Consider the following 23,174-nt stretch of genomic DNA (forward strand, 5'->3'; position numbering starts at 1 on the left):
GCAGACTAGGGGTAAGCCTGGCATAACCACTGATAACAAAGCTCCCGTCTGAGTATGAGAAAACAGAACTCCAGCACCATGCCATAAAAAAGAGGAAAAAAAATAACTACTTTTTTTTTTTGCTTTAGGGACATCTCCCTATGAGTTTCTTTTTATCATCAAATCCTTCTCTCAGCACACAATTTTGTCAAATCTACTGCTGACATCATTGGCATAATAAACAAGGTCCTTTTTATGCCTCATGCCAAAGACCCTATAGAGTCCGGAAACAGAGGCAAGACCTCTTTTGACACTATAAACTCCAAATTTGATAACCCACATGAAAAAAAATGACCTAGTTGGTGTATATTTATCTACTCTGTTAGCCAAAGTGATCTCTGGAGGGTAAGAATGTCATCTAATGGTTCTTAGACATTTAATGCCCTTCTTCAGGAGGAGTTTATAGAAGGAGTGAATTGAAAATTCCTCCCTTTTGCAGCCAAAGAAAGTCATGGAGCACAGAAACAACAATGGGAAGCCCTATAGGCTTATAACATCATAAAATATTTTTTTTTCATAAAATATTTTTCAACCCAGACCCTCAAGGTGAGGAGACCCTGGAACAACATATGCTAAGCCCTGAAAGAAAATGGATGCCAACCAAGAGTGTTATATACACCAAAATTAAGCTTCAGATTGGATGATAAAAAAAAAAAAAACTTCCATGGTAAACAAAAGTTAAAAGGATTTACAGCAAGAAAGCCCACACTACAGAACCTTCATAGCAAAGTATTCCATGAGGAGGAAATGAAAAACAACATGAAAATCTGCAAAGGGAGGAACTACACTAAACGGGAGGCTAAAAAAATGAAAAGAGAAACCAAGACAAGTCAAAAAGCAAAAATAAACCAAAATGACCAGTAATACAAAACGCATTTCAATAATAACCCTGAATGTGCATGGCCTAAACTCATCAATTAAAAGACATAGACTGGCAGATTAGATTGAAAAAAAAAGAGAGAGAGAGAGACCCAACAATATACTGCATTCAAGAGACTCATCTCACAGGGAAAAACATCCACAGACTGAAGGTGAAAGGATGGGCGAAAATGTATCACTCACATGGACCATATGAACAAGTAGGCATTTACATTCTCATATCAGATAAAGTGTATTTCAAATAAAGATTAGTGAAAAAGAATAAAGAAGGACATTTCATACTACTCAAGAGAATCATACATCAACAAGTCATCACAATCATAAATATCTATGCCCCAAACAATGGGATAGGGTTTTATAACAAACCCTTTAGGCTTTATAACAAACCCTTCTCAACTTCAAGGATCAAATAGACCACAAAAACATAATCCTGGGTGATTTAAACACACCTCTTTCACCACTGGCTAGATCTTCCAAACCGAAACTAAACAAAGGAACTATAGAACTCAATAAAACAATAATTTAGTCTTTACAGACCTATATGGACTATTCTATCCATCAATGAGTGAATACACTTTTTTCTCAGCAGCACCTGGACCCTTCTCCAAAATTAACCATATGTTATGCCACAGAGCAAGTCTTAGCAAATATAAAATATAGAGATACTACCCTGCATTCTATCTGATCATAACAGAATAAAATTAGAAATCAATGATAAAACAAAAATGTTGAAGCTACTCCAACATTTGGAGACTTAAAAATACACTGCTGAATGACACATGTATAACAGAAGATATCAGGGAGGAGATGAAAAATTCTTAGAGGTAAATGAGAACTACAGTACAACATAACAAAATCACTGGGATACTATGAAGGCAGTACTAAGAGGAAAGTTCATTGCATTAAGCTCATTCAATAAACGAAGAAAAAGTAAAAAAATAAATGACCTGACATAACATCTCAAAGCCCTAAAAAAGAATAACAAACCAACAACAAAAGTGGAATAAGAGAGGAAATAGTTATAATCAGGGCTGAAATCAATTAAATTGAAACAAACAAACAAACAAACAAAAAACAATTCAAAAAATTGATAAAACAAAAATCTGGGTTTTTTTTGAAAAAAATAAAATAAAACTGACGAACACTTAGTCACTACAATGAAAAGAAGGGGAGTAAAATTTGTGATAAAAAGGAAATATTAAAACAGACACTTGAAATGCAGGAGACAATTAGAAACTATTTTAAAAATTTATACTGAAGTAAAATAGAAAACCTCAAAGATACTGATAAATTTCTAGAGGTATATAATCTACCAAAACTGAGCCAGGAGGACATACACAATTTAAAGAGATCAATTTCAAACAAGGAAGTAGAAGACACCATTAAAAGCCTACCAACCAAGAAAAGCCCAGGACCAGATGGATTCTCAACCAATGTCTATAAGACATACAAAGTAGAATTAATACCAGTACTCCTCAAATTATTCCATGAAATGGAAAAGGAGGAAACCCTTCCAAACTCATTCTATGAAGCTAATATCATCCTGATACCAAAACCAGACAAAGACACATCAAGGAATGATATCCCTGAATAACATAGATGCAAAAATTTTCAATAAAATCGGGTAAATTGCATACAAAGACATATTTTAAAATTTTGCATCATTATCAAGTGGAGTTAATTCTAGGGATGCAAGGTTGGTTCAACATATAGAAATCAATAAACATAATTCATCACATCATTACAGTTAAATATAAGAATCATGTGCTTATATCAATTGATGCAGACAAAGCATTTGACATAATACATCACCCTTGCATATTCATAACACTAGAAAAACTAGGGATAGTAGGAATACACCTCAACATTGTAAAAGATATCTATGCTAAACCCAAGACCAATGTCATTCTAAATGGAAAAAAAAAATTGGAAGCATTTCCACTAAAAAATGGGTCAAGACAGGGAGACCCTCTTTCACCACTTCTATTCAACATAGTTTTTGAAAGTCTAGCAAAAGCAATTAGAAAGATGAAAGAAATTAAAGAGATATGAATAGGAAAAGAAGGACTCAAACTATCATTATTTGCAGATGGCATAATTCTATACATAGAGGATCCAAAAAATTCCACCAGAAAACGTCTAGAATTAATTAATGAATTCAACATTGTAAATACCCATAAATCAAATGAATTTCTATACATCAATAATAAATTCTCTGAAAGAGAAATAAGGAAAACTACCCCATTTACAATAGCCTGAAAAAAACACCTTGGTAATTAATTTTAAAAAAGAGGTGAAAGAACTCTACAAAGACAATTAGAGAACACTAAAGAAAGAAATTGAAGGAAACTTTAAAAGATGGAGAGATCTCCCATGTCCTGCATAGGCAGAATTAATATTGTCAAAATGGCCATAATACCCAAAGCACTATACAGATTCAATGCGATTCCAATTCAAATCCCATAGTCATTCTTTATAGATACAAAAATAATCATAAAATTCATTTGGAAAAATAAGAGACAATCTTTAGCAAGAAAAGTGAAGCAGGAGGCATCACAATACTAGACCTTAAACTGTACTACAAAACTATAGTAACAAAAACATCATGGTATTGGCACCAAAATAGACTTGTAAAACTATGGTACATAATAGAAGACACAGAGACAAACCCACAAAAAGCCAGTTATCTCATACTAGACAAAAGCACCCAAAACATACATTGAAGAAAAGATAGCCTCTTCAACAATTGGTGCTGAGAGAGCTGGAAATCCATATGCTGCAAAATGATACTAAATTCCATACACAAAAGTAATTCAAAGTGGATGAAGTACCTAGAAATTACACCAGAGACCCTTTAAGTAATAGAAGTAGATTAGGCCCAAATCTTCATCATGTCAGATTAGGCCCCAATTTCCTTAACAAGACTCCTAAAACACAATAAATGAAATAAAGAATCAATAAATGGGATGGATCCAAACTAAAAAGCTTCTTTTCAGAAAAAAAAAATGAGGTAAAGAGAAAGCCTATGTTTGGGAGCAAATTTTTGCCACAAGCATGTCAGATAGACACTAATCTCCAAAAATGTATACAGAACTTAAAAAAACTTAACACATAAAAACAACAAACAACCTAATCAATAAATGGGCTAAGGAGCTGAAGAGACACTTCTCAGAAGATGATATATAATCAATCAACAAATATATGAAAAAATGTTCAACATCCCTAGCAATTATAGAAATGCAAATCAAAACTAAAATTTTATTTCACTTCTCTACCACGCGGCCTGCGCAGTGGTTTCATTAATGAGGTTCTGGCATTAAGTTAGTTAGAAGAGATCAAAATAAAACACACAGACAGTACCTTATTTTATATTGCTAGGTCCGAGACGGCTCGCCTCCCTGTTTCCCGGCCTCTAGCCGCCCAGCAGGGCAGCGAGGATTACTCTGGGCTAGCAGGAGAGAGAGAGAGCGAACACGCCGGGGAGTAGCCTTTTATTTGGGGGAAACAAGAGATTCAGGGGAGAATTCCATCCAATGAAGGTTGAGGGGGGGGGCTGCACTCCAAGGTCAGGGTCAGTGATTGGGTCTCCGGGGTCAGTGGTCACGCACACCCCCACACGGATGGGCTCTCTCATCAGGAAAGGGTCGGGAAAACTCCGACACAGCCAGAGTGCCTCAGGCCCTTAACGGGAGTCACCCAATCACGTGTCAGAATGGTTCTCCACACACTTCAGTTAAAATGGCAGTTATCAAGAATAAAAACAACAATAAGTGTTGATGAGGATGTGGGGGTAAAGGCACACTTACACATTACTCGTGGAACTGCAAATTGGTACAGCCAATCTGGGAAATTGTATGGAGATTCCTTTTAAAACTTGGAATGGAACCACCATTTGACCCAGCTATACTACTCTTTGGTCTATACCCAAAGGACTTAAAAAAAAAAAAAACACTACATGGACACAGCCACATCAATGTTGATAGCAGCACAATTCACAATAGCCAAACTGTCCTTGATGAACCAAACTAGGGGCCCTACAATAGAGGAATGAATAAAGAAACTGTGGTATATATACACAATGGAATATTACTCAGCAACAAAGGAGAATAAAATTAAGGCAGTTAGAGGTAAATGGATGGAGTTAGACAATATCATGCTAAGCAAAGTAAGCCAATCTCAAAAACCCAAAGGCCGAAATATTTCTCTGATAAGTGGATGCTAATCCATAATGCGAGGGGTGAGATGAGAGGAAGATCTTTCAATGGGGTAAAGAGAGGGGAGAGGAGCATGGTGGTAGGAAAGATGGTAGAATGAGATGGACAACATTACCCTAAGTATATGTGTGATTGCATGAATGGTGAGATCCTACTTTAGGTACAATCAGAAAAGTAAAAAATTGTGCTCCATTTGTGTACAACGAATTGAAGAGCATTCTGCTCTCATGTATGAATGATTAGAACAACTAAATTAAAAAAAAAGAATTTTATAAAATAGGAGGTACAAGAATGACACAGCCATAAATGCCCCAGTAGAAGAGCATGTAGAACATCTTTATTGGATCAGAGTGTATTTTTGAGTCAGCTTGCAGTCATTCCAGATATTTAAAGAGACTCCTGAAATCCCGAGGTAAAGACTTTTAAAGTAAAGTCTATGTAGATGACATCATTCCATTTTACTCCCTGTGTCATAGTGTTTAGGGAGAAACTTGTTAAGAAATAAGGGTTTTAGAGTGTGAAAGCAGATGAGATAGCCAGTCATTTAGGTCCCACAGCAGCTTGAATTTAAAAGTAACACTTTTCTCCCCCTTTGGTCTCAAACTGGTTCTGAATAATTGCCTCTGCAATTTACATTTTATATGCAAGCCTAGGAGAGATGGAGATTTAGAAGAAGTGGAGAAGTAAGGAAAGCTGATGTTTGAACTTGAGAGGCAAAACCTCAGGCATAGAACATTTTAACTTTTTTTTTCTTTTATAAAATCAAACTCTAAAGGTGTAGTGCTATAGGTTATGTTTTCTCTGAAGAACTTTTCCCCCCTTTCTTTCTTTCTTTTTTTCTTTTTTTCTTTCTTTCTTTCTTTCTTTCTTTCTTTCTTTCTTTCTTTCTTCTTTCTTTCTTTCTTTTTATTTCTTGAGCTTTAAGCAATTAGTCTAAGCATTTGTATGTAAAGATTCCTCTTTTTGGAAACTGCATGTCCCATATTTACTTTGGGTTAGCTTCCACACATAAGAGACATTTTATACTCCTTACCTTTCTTTTTCTGATGCATGTCCTCAGGAGTGTCCCGTAATCTAATCAGTGAAGTTCCCCTGTGTCTGGTCCCTGTATGAGTGCCAACTGCTGTGGCCCACAAGGCCAAAACTTAAAGACTGGTGAGGGGTGATAAGGGGGTTAGAAAGACTACATTTACAAAAAGAAAGCTGGGACCAGGTGGGACACAAACCTTTGATGGAGGATCAGTGACCCAGAGTTAGCACAGCACATTTATTGTATAAGTTTTACCATCAAAAGGTTATTTGTGGGAAAGTTTCTGTAAAGCAGGTGGACTTGAAGGTTGCAGTGTTTGTAAGATATTGTGGTTGTCTTGGTATGCTCAGAATTCTCTATCTACAGAAGCTGGTGTCTCAGCTCAAGGTCAAGATTTTTATTGTTTCATACCTTTTCAAAGAACTCCCTCTGTAGGGCATCACCGTAGCTCCTGGACACTCTCAATGCTCATCTTTGCATGGAAAGTTCCCAGGGCAAAATACAGCCACAGCTCCAAGGCAGTCAAAGACCATGATCCAAGTCACCAGTCTTCACAACAAATCACGAACAAGTATATAAAAATCCTCAGTAGCACTGATCATAAGGGAATGTATATCAAAACCAGAGTGAGAAGTCATCTAACCCTACTTAGAATGGATAATATCAAAAGGCTAAACAAGACACAACCTGGCAAGAATATGGAAAACATATGTGCAAATATAAATTAGCAAAGTGTTTAGAAAAAATAGTACAAAGTTTCCTTATAAAAGTAGAAATGTAATTATCACATCATCCAGCAATTCCATCCCTGAGTATGTATCCATAAAAAGAAAATCATTATGCTAAAGAGATATCTGCACTCCAATGTTTACTGCAGCACTGTTCAAAATACGCCAAATGCCATATATACCTAGGTTGATCAAGGACACACACACACACACACACACACACACACACTTTTATATGCACATACACATATATACAGTGGAATATTCTTTAATCATAACAAACTTGTCATTTATAGCAACCTGTTTGAAACTAAAGGACATTAAATTCAGTAAAATAATTTAGGCACAGAAAAGTAAATCTTGAATGTTCTTGCTCATATGTGGAAACTGAAAAGATTGATTTCATACTAGTGGATAGTAAAATAATGATTACTAGAGACTGAGAAGTGATGGAACAGGGACAGATGGAGAGTGGATGATTAATAGTTACATGGGAACAGTTGAATAGGAGAAATAATTTCAAGTTTTCTATAGTACAGTAGTGTAATTATGTTTGAAAAAAATTAATAGCATACTTCAAAATAGCTAGTAGAAAGAATTTCAAATATTCCCAACACTCAGAAATGATATATGTTATGGTGACAGATATATCAGTTACCTTCTTCTAATCATTACATGTTGTATACATTTATCCAAATATCACACTGTACCCATACATATACATTGTTGTTTTGTGGATTAAAATTAAATGCAAAATAAAAGCAATTTGAAAAGATCTTACAATGATTGCTAGCATATAGAGAAAGTATTCATAATGATAATTATAATGGCATTATAATGGCAAATAGCATATAGAGAAACAGTATTCATAATGATAAATATGGAATCCTTTGAGTAATGATAATAAATATATTATTTAAAGCAAAAATTTAGTCCAAGTTGGGCTGGTATTTAGTAATCTCTGCTCATTGACCAATTGGTATTATATTACTTTGAATCACCTTAGTTATATGGATAGTGTTTATTAATATAGGAGGCATTTTTAAAAAATTTATTGGTTGTTTTTTATTTACACATAACAATAGAATCTATATCTTATTCTAGTTAGTGTCCCATTCTTATAGTGGGACTCACTGTGTTGTTTTCATATATGTACATAGAAAAATCACGTCAGTCATTCCATTGTATTTCCTTTGCTTATACTCCCTTCCTTTTCTCCACTTTCCATTGTCCAATCTACAGAACTTCTATTCTTCTTATCAATTCCCCTCCCCCTTACTTTGGGTTAGTTTCCACATATAAGATAAAACTTTTTACCTATAGATTTTGGTGACCAGATTACTTTACTTAGCAAGATAGTCTCCATATCCATCCATTTCCTAGCAAATATCATAAAGTCATTCTTCTTTATGGCTGAGTAATACTTTGTTGTGTATATATGCTGTATTTTCTTTTTTTATTGTTGGTCGTTCAAAACATTACATAGTTCTTAACATATCATATTTCACAGTTTGATTCAAGTGGGTTATAAACTCCCATCCCTACCCCATATACAGATTGCTGTATCACATCAGCCACACCTCCATTGATTTACATATTGCCATTCTAGTGTCTGATGCATTCCACTGTCTATCCTATTCTCCACTATCCCCCCTCCCCTCCCCTTTTCTCTCTCTACCCCCTCTACTGTAAATCATTTCTTCCACTTGTATTATTCTTCTCTTACCCCTCCTTTCCTCTTATATGTAATTTTGTAAAACCCTGAGGATCACCTTCCATTTCCATGCGATTTCCCTTCTCACTCCCTTTCCCTCCCACCTCTCATCCCTGTTTAATGTTAATCTTCTTCTCAAGCTCTTCGTCCCTACCCTGTCCTTGGTTACTCCCCTTATATCAAAGGAGTCATTTGGCATTTGTTTTTTAAGGATTGGCTAGCTTCACTTAGCATAATCTGCTCTAATGCCATCCATTTCCCTCCAAATTCTATGATTTTGTCATTTTTAATGCAGAGTAATACTCCATTGTGTATAAATGCCACATTTTTTAATCCATTCATCTATTGAAGGGCATCTAGGTTGGTTCCACAATCTTGCTATCGTGAATTGTGCTGCTATGAACATCGATGTAGCAGTGTCCCTGTAGCATGCTCTTATTAGGTCTTTAGGTAATAGACCGAGAAGGGGAATAGCTGGGTCAAATGGTGGTTCCATTCCCAGCTTTCCAAGAAATCTCCATACTGCTTTCCAAATTGGCTGTACCAATTTGCAGTCCCACCAACAATGAACAAGTGTACCCTTTTCCCCGCATCCTCTCCAGCACTTGTTGTTGTTGGACTTCATAATGGCTGTATTTTCTTTATCCACTCATTTGTTACGTATATTATTATATTAGGTATGTACATTAGTTCAATACCTTAGCTATTGTGAATTGAGTTGCTATAAATATTTTTGTGGGGCTGGGGTTGTGGCTCAGTGGTAGAGTGATTGCCAAGCATGTGTGAAGCACTGGGTTTGATTCTCAGCACTGCATATAAATAAATAAATTAAATAAAGGTCCATCAGAAACTAAAATAATAATAATAATAATAATAATAATAATAATAATAATAATAATAATAAAATATTGTTGCCTCAGTGTAGTAAGCTGATTTTAGGGCCTTTGGATATATACAAAGGAGAGGGACACTTGGGTCAAATTGTGGTCTCATTCCAAGTTTCCTGAGGAATCTCCATACTGCTTTCCATAGTGGTTGCACCAATTTGCAGTCGAACAAGCAATGTATAAGTGTATGTTTTCCCCAATAACCTTACCAATATTTATTGTTACCTGTATTATTAATAATGGTCATTGTGACTGGAGTGAGATAAAATCTCAGTATAGTTTTAATTTGTACTTCTCTAATTGCAAGGGATGTTGAACATTTTTTTCATATACTTGTTAGTTATTTGTATTTCTCCTTCTGTGAAGTGTCTTTTAAGTGCCTTTGCTTATTTATTGACTGCAATATTTGTGTGTGTGTGTGTGTGTGTGTGTGTGTGTGTGTGTGTTTGGTTTCTCTTGTTGTTTTTGAGTTCTTTATATATTTTTATTCTGGAAATTAATGCTCTATCTGAGGTACAGTGGCAAAGAATCTCTCCCCTTACATAGGCTTTCTCTTCATGCTCTTGAATGTTTTCTTTGAAAAAGCTATTAAGTTTTATACCATCCATTCATCCATTATTGATTTTATTTCTTGTCTTTAGGCATCTTAATAAAGAAATCATTTTCTGAGCTAATACATTGGAGCATTGAGCCTACCTTTTCTTCTAGTATGTATAGTGTTTCTGATCTAATACCTAGGTTCTTGATCCACGTTGAGTTGATTTTTTTGCAGGGTGAGAGAGAGAAAAGGGTAATTTACTACATATGAATTTCTAGGTCTCCCAGCATGATTTGTTGAAGAGGGTGTCTTTTCTCCAGTGTATATTATTGGTGCCTTTGTCTAGTATGTATTTTTGAAGATTTGTCTCTGTGTCTTCTATTCTGTTCCATTCATCTTCTTGCCTATTTTTGGTGCCAATGCCATGCTCTTTTTATTAACTATATCTCTGTAGTATAATTTTAGGTCTAGTGTTGTGACGCCACCTGCTTCACTTTTCTTTCTGAGACTCTTTTTGGCTCTTCTGGGCCTCTTGCTTTATCAAATAAATTTTGTAAATATTTTTTTCTGCTTTCATGTAGAACATCATTGTAATTTTGATGGGAATTGCATTGAATCTGTCTGTATAGCACATTTGGTAGTATGGCTGTTTTGACAATATTAATTATGCCTATCCAAGAATATAGGAAGTCTTTATAGCTTGTAAGATCTTCCCAATGTATTTCCTTAGTCTTCTGTAATTTTCACTGTAGAGTTCTTTCACCTCTTTTCTTAGATTGATCCCCAAGAATTTTATTTTTTTGAGGATATTGCTAATGAAATGGTTTTCCTAATATTTTTAGCTGATTCATCATTGGTATTAATTTTATATCCTATTATATTTCTGAATATATTTCAAATTTTTAAAGTTTTATGGGGAAGGGGTTTGGGTCTTCTAAATATAGGATCATGTCATTGACAAACAGAGATAGTTTTAGCTCTTCATTTTCTACTTATATCCTTTTGATTTTATTCGTTTGCCTCTTTCTCTGGCTAGAGATTCAAGGACTATATTGAATAGAAGTGGGGAAAGTAGGTATCCCTATCTTTTTCCTCTTTTTAGATTGAATGTTTTCAATTTTTCTCCATTTGAAACAATATTGGCCTTGGGTTTAACATATATAGCTTTTAAAATATTGAGTTATGATCCTTTTATTCTTTTTGTTTTCTAGTGTTTTAATTTTTATTTCATCTTCAAATCTAAAGCTTAATTTTGCTAGAGATAGTATTCATGGCTGACATCCATTTTTATTTGTTTGTTTTTTTGCTTTCAGAACTTCTTATATATTTTTCCAAGTCCTCCTAGCTTTTAGGGTCTGGATTGAAAAATTAGATGAGATCTGGATTGGTTTGCATCTAAATGTGATCAGTCTTTTTTTCCCCTCTTCTAACTACTTTTAAAATTTTATTCTCATTCTGTTTGTTAGGTATTGTCATTGTCATAATAATTTGCTTAGTAGTGTGTCTTTTTAAATTATATACATTTGGAGTCCTGTATGCTTCATGTATTGGATTTTTCATTTCATTCTTGAGATTTAGAAAATTTTTGTTATTATTTCATTTAAAAGATTATGCATTTTATTTTCCACTTTGTCTACCCATATGAATGTTATCTTTGGCCTTTTAATGATATCTCATATTTCTTGAAAATTATATTTGTGGTCTCTTAACATCTTTCCTCTATGATCACCTTTATTTTAAATATTACATACTTCATCTTTGTTATCTGAAAATCTATATTCCAAGTGTTCTAGTCTATTGGAGATGCTTTCCATTGAATTTTTAATTTGTTTTATTGATTCCTTAATTTCAGTAATTTCTGACTGATTTTTTCTTTAGAATTTCTACTTCTGTATTTAAGAGATCTTTCACTTTTTGTGTCTTGTCTGTGATTTCACTCCTTACATTACCTTTTATATCATAAATCAATTTAACAATTAACTTTCTAAATTTCTTCTCTTACATTCCTCTACTGTAGTGGAGTCTGCTACTGAGCCATTCTGGTTTGTTTGAGATAGTTTATTCCCTTGCTTTTTTATATTATTTGTGTCTATTCATCTATCTGAATAAATCTGAAGCAGCAGAGCTGCTATTTTATGTGCTTTTGATGGTCCTGTAAGTTTCCTTTGCCTCATAGATTGGGGGAAGCCCAATAAATGCAACTAACTATGCATGCAATATAAAGCACTAAATTAAGTTCTTAATTCCTAGATGAACATTTACAAAGTTATATGACACAATAAACAACAAAGGTAGGCTCATAAGTTTCTATAAATAAAGATAATAAGTAATCATGAAGTATATCTGGCTTAAGATCAAACAATAGGTGTTTTCTATGACTTCTGTTTTATTAAGTGTTGCTATAGCATTAGTAGTGGGGTCCGGCATTTTATAAATCAATTAGTGTTAGGAGAAGTTAAAGACAGAGTTCATTGAGACTAGCAAACAATACAATCAGGATGGCTAAAGGTAAACCCATAAAAGAAAAGGGCAAAATGTCTGCTTATGCCTTCTTTGTGCAACATTCGGAGAAGAACATATGGAAAAATTGAAGAAGTTGCTGTCAATTTTGCAGAATTTTCCAAGAAGTCTCTGAGAGTAGAAGACAAGATCTGTGAAGATAATATCTGAATCTGATGAATGACAAAGGCAGATAAAGTATGCTATGATTGGGAAATGAATGATTATGGACCAGCTAAGCGAAGTAAGAAGAAAAAGGACCCTAATTCCTCCAAAAGATCACCATCTGTAATCTTCCTGTTTTGTTTAGAATTCTGCCCCAAGATTAAGTCCACAAATTCTGGTACCTCTATTGGAGACATGACAAAAAAGCTGGGTGAGATGAAAAGCCCAGAACCGGATGGGTATACAGCGGAGTTTTACAAAACCTTTAAAGAAGAATTAATGCCAATACTTTTCATGTTATTTCAGGAAATAGAAAAAGAGGGAGCTCTGCCAAATTCATTCTATGAGGCCAACATCACCCTGATTCCGAAACCAGACAAAGATACCTCAAAGAAAGAAAACTACAGACCAATATCTCTGATGAACCTAGATGCAAAAATCCTCAATAAAATCCTGGCGAATCGGATACAAAGGCACATCAAAAAAATTGTGCACCATGATCAAGTAGGATTCATCCCTGGGATGCAAGGATGGTTCAATATATGGAAATCAATAAATGTTATTCACCACATCAATAGACTTAAAGATAAGAACCATATGATCATCTCGATAGACGCAGAAAAAGCATTTGACAAAGTAAAGCATCCCTTTATGTTCAAAACATTAGAAAAACTAGGGATAACAGGAACTTACCTCAACATTGTAAAAGCTATCTTTGCTAAGCCTCAGGCTAGCATCATTCTGAATGGAGAAAAATTGAAGGCATTCCCTCTAAAATCTGGAACAAGACAGGGATGCCCCCTAACACCACTTCTATTCAATATATTTCTCAAAACACTGGCCAGAGCAATTAGAGAGACGAAAGAAATTAAAGGCATAAAAATAGGAAAAGAAGAACTTAAATTATCACTATTTTTAGACGACATGATTCTATACCTAGAAGACCCAAAAGGGTCTACAAAAAAACTACTAGAACTAATAAATGAATTCAGCAAAGTGGCAGGATATAAAATCAACACACATAAATCAAAGGCATTTCTGTATATCAGCAACAAAACTTCTGAAACGGAAATGAGGAAAAACACTCCATTCACAATATCCTCAAAAAATAAAATAAAATACTTGGGAATCAACCTAACAAAAGAGGTGAAAGACCTATACAATGAAAACTACAGAACCCTAAAGAAAGAAATAGAAGAGGATCTTAGAAGATGGAAAAATATACCTTGTTCATGGATAGGCAGAACTAACATCATCAAAATGGCGATATTACCAAAAGTTCTCTATAGGTTTAATGCAATGCCAATCAAAATCCCAATGGCATTTCTTGTAGAAATAGATAAAGCAATCGTGAAATTCATATGGAAAAATAAAAGACCCAGAATAGCAAAAACAATTCTAAGCAGGAAGTGTGAATCAGGTGGAATAGCGATACCAGATTTCAAACTATATTACAGAGCAATAGTAATAAAAACAGCATGGTACTGGTACCAGAACAGGCAGGTGGACCAATGGTACAGAATAGAGGACACAGAGACTAATCCACAAAGCTACAACTATCTTATATTTGATAAAGGAGCTAAAAACATGCAATGGAGAAAGGATAGCATCTTCAACAAATGGTGTTGGGAAAACTGGAAATCCATATGCAACAAAATGAAACTGAATCCCCTCCTCTCGCCATGCACAAAAGTCAACTCAAAGTGGATTAAGGAGCTAGATATCAAATCAGAGACTCTCCGTCTGATAGAAGAAAAAGTTGGCTCTGATCTACAGATTGTGGGGTCGGGCTCAAAATTTCTTAATAGGACACCCATAGCACAAGAGTTAATAACAAGAATCAACAAATGGGACTTTCTTAAACTGAAAAGTTTTTTCTCAGCAAGAGAAACAATAAGAGAGGTAAATAGGGAGCCTACATCCTGGGAACAAATTTTTACTCCTCACACTTCAGATAAAGCCCTTATATCCAGAGTATACAAAGAACTCAAAAAATTAGACAATAAGAAAACAAATAACCCAATCAACAAATGGGCCAAGGACATGAACAAACACTTCACAGAGGAGGACATACAGTCAATCAACAAGTACATGAAAAAATGCTCACCATCTCTAGCAGTCAGAGAAATGCAAATCAAAACCACCCTAAGATACCACCTCACCCCAGTAAGATTGGCAGCCATGATGAAGTCAAACAATAATGAGTGCTGGCGAGGATGTGGGGAAAAGGGTACTCTTGTACACTACTGGTGGGACTGCAAACGGGTGCGGCCAATTTGGAAAGCAGTATGGAGATTCCTGGGAAAGCTGGGAATGGAACCACCATTTGACCCAGCTATTGCCCTTCTCGGACTATTCCCTGAAGTCCTTAAAAGAGCACACTACAGGGATACTGCCACATCGATGTTCATAGCAGCACAATTCACAATTGCTAGACTGTGGAATCAACCCAGATGCCCTTCAATAGATGAATGGATAAAAAAAAATGTGGCATTTATACACCATGGAGTATTACGCAGCACTAAAAAATGACAAAATCACGGAATTTGCAGGGAAATGGATGGCACTAGAGCAGATTATGCTTAGTGAAGCTAGCCAATCCCTAAAAAACAAATACCAAATGTCTTCTTTGATATAATTAGAGCAACTAAGAACAGAACAGGGAGGAAGAGCAGGAAGAAAAGATTAACATTAAAGAGAGACATGAGGTGGGAAGGAAAGGGAAAAAATGGAAATCACATGGAAATGGAGAGAGACCCTCATTGTTATACAAAATTACATATATGAGGTTATGAGAGGAATGGGATAATAAACATGGAGGGAAATGAATTACAGTAGATGGGGTAGAGAGAGAAGATGGGAGGGGAGGGGAGGGGGGACAGTAGAAGATAGGAAAGGTAGCAGAATACAACAGTCACTAATATGGCAGTATGTAAAAATGTGATGTGTAACCGATGTGATTCTGCAATCTGTATTTGGGGTAAAAATGGGAGTTCATAACCCACTTGATTCTAATGTATGAAATATGATATGTCAAGAGATTTGTAATGTTGTGAACAACCAATAAAAAAAAATTAAAAAAAATTTAAGTGACAGTGAAAAGCAGCCATACATCACTAAGGCTGCAAACTTGAAGGATAAATATGAGAAGGAAGTTTCTGACTCTAAGTCTAAAGGACAATTTGATGGCATAAAGGATCCTGCTAACATTGCCCAGAAATGGTGGAAGAGGAAGATGAAGAAGATGAAGAGGAAGAAGAGGAGATACCTTAGAGTATAGGAACACCATGATCCCTATTCTCATTAGGATCCATTACAGAATTTGATCACAATCATATTGTATTCTCTCAAAAGTGCTCTAGAAATTGTCAGTGGTTTACATGATATGGCCCTTGGTGTCTAGAGCATCCTGAAACTCTATGGAAGTTTTATATATTTCCAAACACTTTTTAAATAAAAAGGCACTCTGCTGCTATCCTCTGTGCACTTTGTGGTTGGTGGGACAAGGCATTTGAAGATGTTTCTGCCATTAAAAAAAAAAAAACTTAGAAGGTGGTTCTAACTATATGGTTATTGGGTACAAATTCTCAATTATCAATTGTACATATCTAGCATTGTAATAAAATAACAAAACAACTGGGCAAAAAATTATTGATGCCCCTTTCTTGGCATTGAGGCTATGGAGTGAAGCTCGGGGCATGCACTGTGAGGCTGGATCTGTTGACACTGCAGTGGACATCCATATAGCATCAGGTTGCGTTGTTTTTGTACATAGTGATAAAGCATTCTGCTTCCTTTCTTACTTGTGGAAAAAGGAAAGTCATCTGGCATGAGAAGTGTTTTAATTTTTTTTCAGTTAAATACAATAGATTTTAAACTTTGTTTTCCAACAAAGTATAGAACTCTTCATTGTCAGCGAAGGGCCACCACATCAATGAGAGCTCAAGAACTTCTGTACTTACATCCAATTTGTAATGTTATGTTATTTTTTGTATGTTTAGAAAGATGAAATGTTTCTGAAGTTAAATAAGCAGAATTACATCAAAAAATAAAGATAGAGTTCATTAAGGGGAAAGAAGAGGAGAGGGGGTTAGAAAAGGGTTTATGGATTTAAGAGGTGAATAGGGTAAATATGGAGGCAAGATAGGATGTACTGTTTATGAGTGGGGAGGAGAAAAATGTAAGAAAAAAATTAAAGGAAGAGCGAAAGTGAAAACTGTGGAGTTTGGCTGTTAGCAAAAGAGAGAAATAGAAACAAAGGGAAAGAGATGCACTTTTACACTCTTTTTTTGACCTTGTGTACTAATTTGGCCAACTCCCACCAGGAGCTCAGCTCCAATACTTTTCCTCATCCTTGTCTGATACAACCTAAATTTTCTAGTCTTCAAGGATCTCTGTCTAATATTGAACATCAGTGGACAGCTTTTTTCATTCACCTCACAGATAAGCAGTTCACTCACTCTTTGAGTCATCTGTCACAGAGTTGTGAGAAACTCTGCTTCCAGTTAATCTACCCTCTTGTCTCCTTCTCCTACAGGAGGTATTTCATGAATCAAATAAAGTGAGAACTTTTAAAATACTAAAAAAAAAACGGAGATATTAAGCTTTTTTTCCATGAACTTCTAGATAGACTGTAAGATTTTTATTAGTGTTTTTCAATCATTGACTATTGTTAGAACATTAATAAAATGTACATATATGCTTACTGTATTTTTCCTCACCAACATTAGATGATATGAATGTAAATTTGTATTTTAAACATAAAATGTTACAGCCAGAAACTTTCTGTGATATCCAATTTAATTTAGGACAGATAGGTTGGATTGAAGAAAGAACAAATTACCTAAATTTCAAATGAAATTAAATGTAATAAAAGAATTTTACTTCCTTCTAAATATAAGAAATTTTGTTTTATACTAATGAGAAATGTCTTGATTTAATTAAAGTCAAATTTTTATCTATATTTGAAATGTTCTAAATTTACTTTTGTTTATGTTTACATTTTCAAGTCATAAAGTTGTATACTACAATTTGATTTGTTTTATTATATGTAAGAACAACTCAATAAAGCTCATAAATATTTATTGTGTTAATACTGAAAAATATATTTTAGCAAAGCAAAGTATTACAGGAAAAACCATAATCATCATACTAATGAAACCAATGGAAATTAGAGGGAAATAAATTTTCTGAGTGCCTACACTGTGTCAGGCATCAAAATGCATTGTTTTTATACATTTCCAAGGAAGATGTTATCTTATAATAAATGCAAAGAACAATATCAGTTAATTTATGCATTTTAGTTTTGTTACATTATAATAAGGAAATATACACTAGAAAATAGTTGCATTTCAGCAGACAAATATCCAGAGACCCCAATTTTTTTATTTCTTTTTTTCCAAGGCTCATTATAATAGTTAATAATTAGGAGTAAAAACTAAAAAGCTTTTTTTTTTTTGCCTGTGCATCCATTCAATGGTCTGTAAAATGAATCAAAATAATGTGTATTTGTAATAATAATACAGATTTTCTGTTGTATACCATAGCTATCTTTAATAAGTATTTTGTAATGGTTTTTTTGTTGTCCTAACAAAATCATTTATAAGTCATTTTGTTTTCCTTTTAGCTTTTCTCAAAGCTAACTTTGAGATTTTTTTTTTATAAAGAAAGGAGCGAACAATCATCAGGTGGGATAATCCTTACCTGTTCCTCCTTTTGGAGGGCAGATAAAACATGATAATTGGAGTTCACATGATATGTGATTAGCTTCCCTGAATAATCAGGACTGTAGCATCCTGATTGCTTCTATCTAATTCTTCCTGACGATCTGAAAGTTAAAAAAAAAAAAGGAAGGAACAACATATATGAAACACTTAGCCACTTTAGCAGCTTAATAAACATGACAATTCCTTTTTTTTTTAAAAGAGAGAGTGAGAGAGAGAGAGAGGGAGAGAGAGAGAGAGAGAGAGAGAGAATTTTTAATATTTATTTTTTAGTTCTCTGGCGGACACAACATCTTTGTTTGTATGTGTTGCTGAGGATCAAACCCGGGCTGCACGCATGCCAGGCGAGCCGCTACCACTTGAGCCATATCCCCAGCCCCAACATGACAATTCTTAAGATAGTACCCTTTTATTTCTTCAGAAGTCATATGACTCCATACATTGTAAATGTTTTTTACATGTTAAATAAAATATTCTTTAAATAGTTTCAGTTTTGAAGTGATTTTAAAAAAATCGATTTCCATGTTTATATTTTATATGACATTATTTGACCTGCAGCAAAGTTAAAATATTTCACAATATATAAACTATCTGGAAAGAGTTAATAGTGAGTGAAATGATTGTAAATCAATGTAAATTAGTAGATGCTTTTGAAGTGATAAACTCTTTTGTTGCAGGATAACATTCAATATAATTTTGCCTTATTGATTTTTTTGTTGAAATATTTTCAGGTTGGATATGTATATAATTTACATGAAAAGTAATATGATTATTTTAAAATTGGTCAAATGAATGTTTATTATCTTCATTTGAATTAAAGTCTTAAGTTAAAATTATAGCCTTGTTTCTTTAACATTCAATGGACATTCTCACAAAATTTATTGTTTTCCAGCTTCCATTTACTATAAAATTCACTGATAATTAAAAATGCATTATCAGCATTAAAGTTGTTTTTAAGTACTTTGTGTGTAGTTCAAGGAGAGGGATAACTGGGTCAGATGGTGGTTTCCATATTGACTGCACCAATTTGCAGTCCCACCAGCAATGTATGAGTGTACCTTTTCCCCTGCATCCTCCCCAGCACTTATTGTTGTTTGTCTTCATAATAGCTGCCAGTCTGACTGGAGTGAGATGATATCTTAGAGTAGTTTTGTTTTCAATTTCTCTAGTTGCTAGAGATGCTGAGCATTTTTGCATATATTTGTTGATTGCTTGTATATCATCTCTGAGAAGTGTCTGTTCAGGTCCTTGACCCATTTGTTGATTGGGTTATTTATTTATTTATTGGTGCTTAGCTTTTTGAGTTCTTTATATACTCTAGAGATTAGTGCTCTCTCTGATGTGTGAGGGGTAAAAATTTGCTCACAGGATGTAGGCTCTCTGTTCAACTCACAGATTGTTTATTTTGCTGAGAAAAAACTTTTTACTTTGATTCCATCCCATTTGCTCAGCAATAAAAAAAGAATGAAATCATGGCATTTGTAGGTAAATGTATGGCATTGGAGAAGATGATGATAAATTAAGTTAGCCAATCCCCCAAAACCAAATGCCAAATGTTTTCTCTGATATAAAGAGGCTGACTAATAGTGGGGTAGGGAGGGGGAGCATGAGAGGAATAGATGAATTCTAGATAGGGAAGAGGGGTAGGAGGCAAGGATGGTGGAATGTGATAGACATCATTATCCAAACTACATGTATGAAGACTTGAATTGAGTGTTAACATACTTTATATACAAACAGAGATATGAAAAATTGTGGTATATATGTATAATAAGAATTGTAAGGCATTCTGCTATCTTTTTATCAATAAAATAAAATAAAGTTATTAAAAAATTCCACTTGAACTTTTACTTATTTTTTTGTATACAGATATATTTGGGAGTTTGAACATTTATAAAAATTATAGCCTTGTATATTAATTTGAACATATGTCCAATGTTACTGAAATTCTGACAAATTTATTTATATGTATATTTAATTTTAAAAATTTTTCTTGTTTCAGTTTGGTTAAATTGTTTTTCCTGAATTTCAGTTTTCAACTTCATGACACAAATAACATCACTTATTTCACTCTTATCGTCACTCAGAGAAATGGCAGCTCTATGGATCTCTAAGTCATTGCAATGGTGGGCAGAGCCAGAAAGAACTTTAAATAACCAGGAATGATTTTATCCAAAATCTGTCAATCAGAAACAGAAATTACATATCCAAATAACAAGTGGAAATTACCCTGTTTCTCCCATTGTTTCTTTCTATTCACATTTTCTCTTTCTGTTTTTTTCTTCTCCAAACACTTCATAATGAATATTAAGTTGTTATGTAATTTTAAGAACTTTTTCCATATGCCATGGAAATTATTTTTCTTTTATACTATTCTATTGTTTATTCCATAGTGAGTTTTTAACCACTTACAAAAATATGAAAATTAACATATTAGCACATTCCATAAAAAATTCTGAATTGGAAAGTTGTCAGTGTTTTTATGCCCTTTTTTAAGAAAAGGAAAAAGAAATAATAAAACAAAGTGAATAATTATATGATTAACAATATTTGTAATATGTTTTAAAAGAGCATCAACTAAAAGAAAACAATATCCTCTTCTTTTCTGGGCTAAATCTTGAAATGTTTTTCCCCACTGTGAATCTTTATGAATAGGATATTCTGCAGTAGATAACTACTTTGACCACATTTATATTTTTATTCAAATAATATTTATTTGGGATATTTTCTTAGTATCACCCTTCATTATTTTATATTGATTCAGACTTTATATACATTATAGTTTGCCTCAGTGCAATAATTGTTTGATTTGATAAATGAAGATGTCCAAATTCAGATCCCTTTGATAGACACTGGCATAAAGTAGTCCAAAAGATTTTGATCCATGGAAAAATTGGAAATATACATATTGTGTTGTCATTAAATGAGTTTGTGTATTTCTATGAGTGTGGGAATATTGTTTTTTTCATAAAGGAGCATTGAGGCTGCAGATATAAAATAATACATCTTTGTGTATGAATTTTAGCAAAGAATATTCTCACAGTAAGGCAATTACATATAGTAATAAAATGTGGCATACAGTGTTTTTAACATGAATCGATGCTAACTGTATAATAGTTTTCTATAGTTTTTCTTATAAATTTGATCATGTAACAAATCCTCCATATAATTTATTAAGCAGTGGTTTGCAATATTTATGTCTGGTGTATTTTTATCCTTTTTTACTGTTACTAGTTATTGAACTTCACACAATAATATTCACTAAGAATTACATCTGTGAATGTTGATAGTAATTCTTATTGTAGGCAGTTGTGAGGAGACAGAAAATAAAAGTAGTCATCAGCTATACTGTCTTGGCCATATTTCTATATTTTCAGTGACATAACAATATTTGCTCACATAAATCATGGCAAATTACACTCCTTGAATGTCACAGTTACACTTTTTATGTGAATTACTGAGCTGTTAGAGCATGTGAGGAATTAAATGTCACACGAAATCAACAAAAGTGCTTAATGGCATGAAACAAACCTAACTGAGGATAAGATAATTCCTCATGTTAGCAAGCCATTTTCAATGAATAAAATTGAAATTTACATTTCCAGAAGAAAATTAATAGTTTAGTAAGATAGGTTAAAGAATCTTATTATTTATCAAGTAATCCTTGTATTTCAAAGTTGATGTATAACTGCTTGACTTATTAGATCAATTCAACCTATTTAAAAATATTTTTTGTTTAATTTCAAGGAACTAAATTAAATTATATAATTTTAATTAGTTCTATTTTTGAATCTTAAGCATTTTATGTTTTTAAAACAATTTAATTATTGTGCTTTAATTAAAAAATAAAATTATGTCATGTATGGTGTAACATGGAGTTTCTTTATCAAATGTTAATATGTAAATAGCTTGCAATCCACATAAAATTATTTATACATGATGAATTACTTTGATTTACATCTTCAAAAACATGATGCTTATTCAAGGAAGCATTCAATGTGTTCAGCTAGATTATTGAAGTTTGAAAATGACTCAATAAATGCACTGAAGATAAGAACTGTTAGAAATGACCAATTCTAACAAATACATTATGCATATATTTGGAGAGTCTTAGTTCATCACTAATGGTCAACCTGAAGCTGGCTGGTCTCAATTATTTGCCATATGTACTTATGCAAGTGATAGCTAATCAATGGCAGTTAGCTTCATCAGAAGAACAGGTAAGAATGAGAGAGAGAATAATCATAATGAAGTACACAATATTTATAACCTAGTCTCAGAAAAAAAAATCTCACTACCTTTGCTTTATTCTGATTGTTAGAAGAAAATGATTTGGACCCAGGACACAAGATGAGAAAGGGATTATCCCAAGGAATGGATGCCATATTCCAAGACTAAATTTATTTTAGGTAGGTTTATAGAAAGTCTACTTTACTGACCAATTTTAAATACCTGAATTAATTGAAAGTAAGTAGAACCAGTCAAAAATCTAGAAATATTCTGTATAAATTTATCAAATCTAGGTTAAAATAACCAGAATAAAACAAAATTGTCATAGCCATGGGATTATTCTGAGAATTGTACCAACAACAAAAGCAGAAACAAAGACTTTTAGAAATTAAACTAGAGAATAGTAATAATTTAAGAAGAGAGAGAACTCAAATTACTAACATACGGGATGAAAAAGGCAATATCACAACAGACACTACAGAAATACAGAAGATAATTAGAAAGTATTTTGAAACCCTATATTCCAAT

At 33.6% G+C, this 23,174-nt stretch overlaps 1 long non-coding RNA gene and 1 pseudogene across 2 annotated transcripts in view; one reads left to right on the top strand and one right to left on the bottom strand.

The window, feature by feature from the left end:
• The window catches only part of LOC308646678, a 1,527,418-nt gene that overhangs the window by 185,740 nt on the left and 1,318,504 nt on the right, over positions 1 to 23,174 (bottom strand). The gene's annotated exons all lie outside the window — the stretch shown is intronic.
• LOC308647335 (high mobility group protein B3-like) lies at positions 12,510 to 15,966 on the top strand (annotated as a pseudogene). Its single transcript has 2 exons — positions 12,510 to 12,932; positions 15,790 to 15,966. The product of its transcript is annotated as a high mobility group protein B3-like (transcript).

The sequence above is a fragment of the Spermophilus citellus genome (assembly GCF_964194105.1).
Source record: "Spermophilus citellus genome assembly, chromosome: 4".
In the NCBI taxonomy this organism is placed as follows: Eukaryota; Metazoa; Chordata; class Mammalia; order Rodentia; family Sciuridae; genus Spermophilus; species Spermophilus citellus.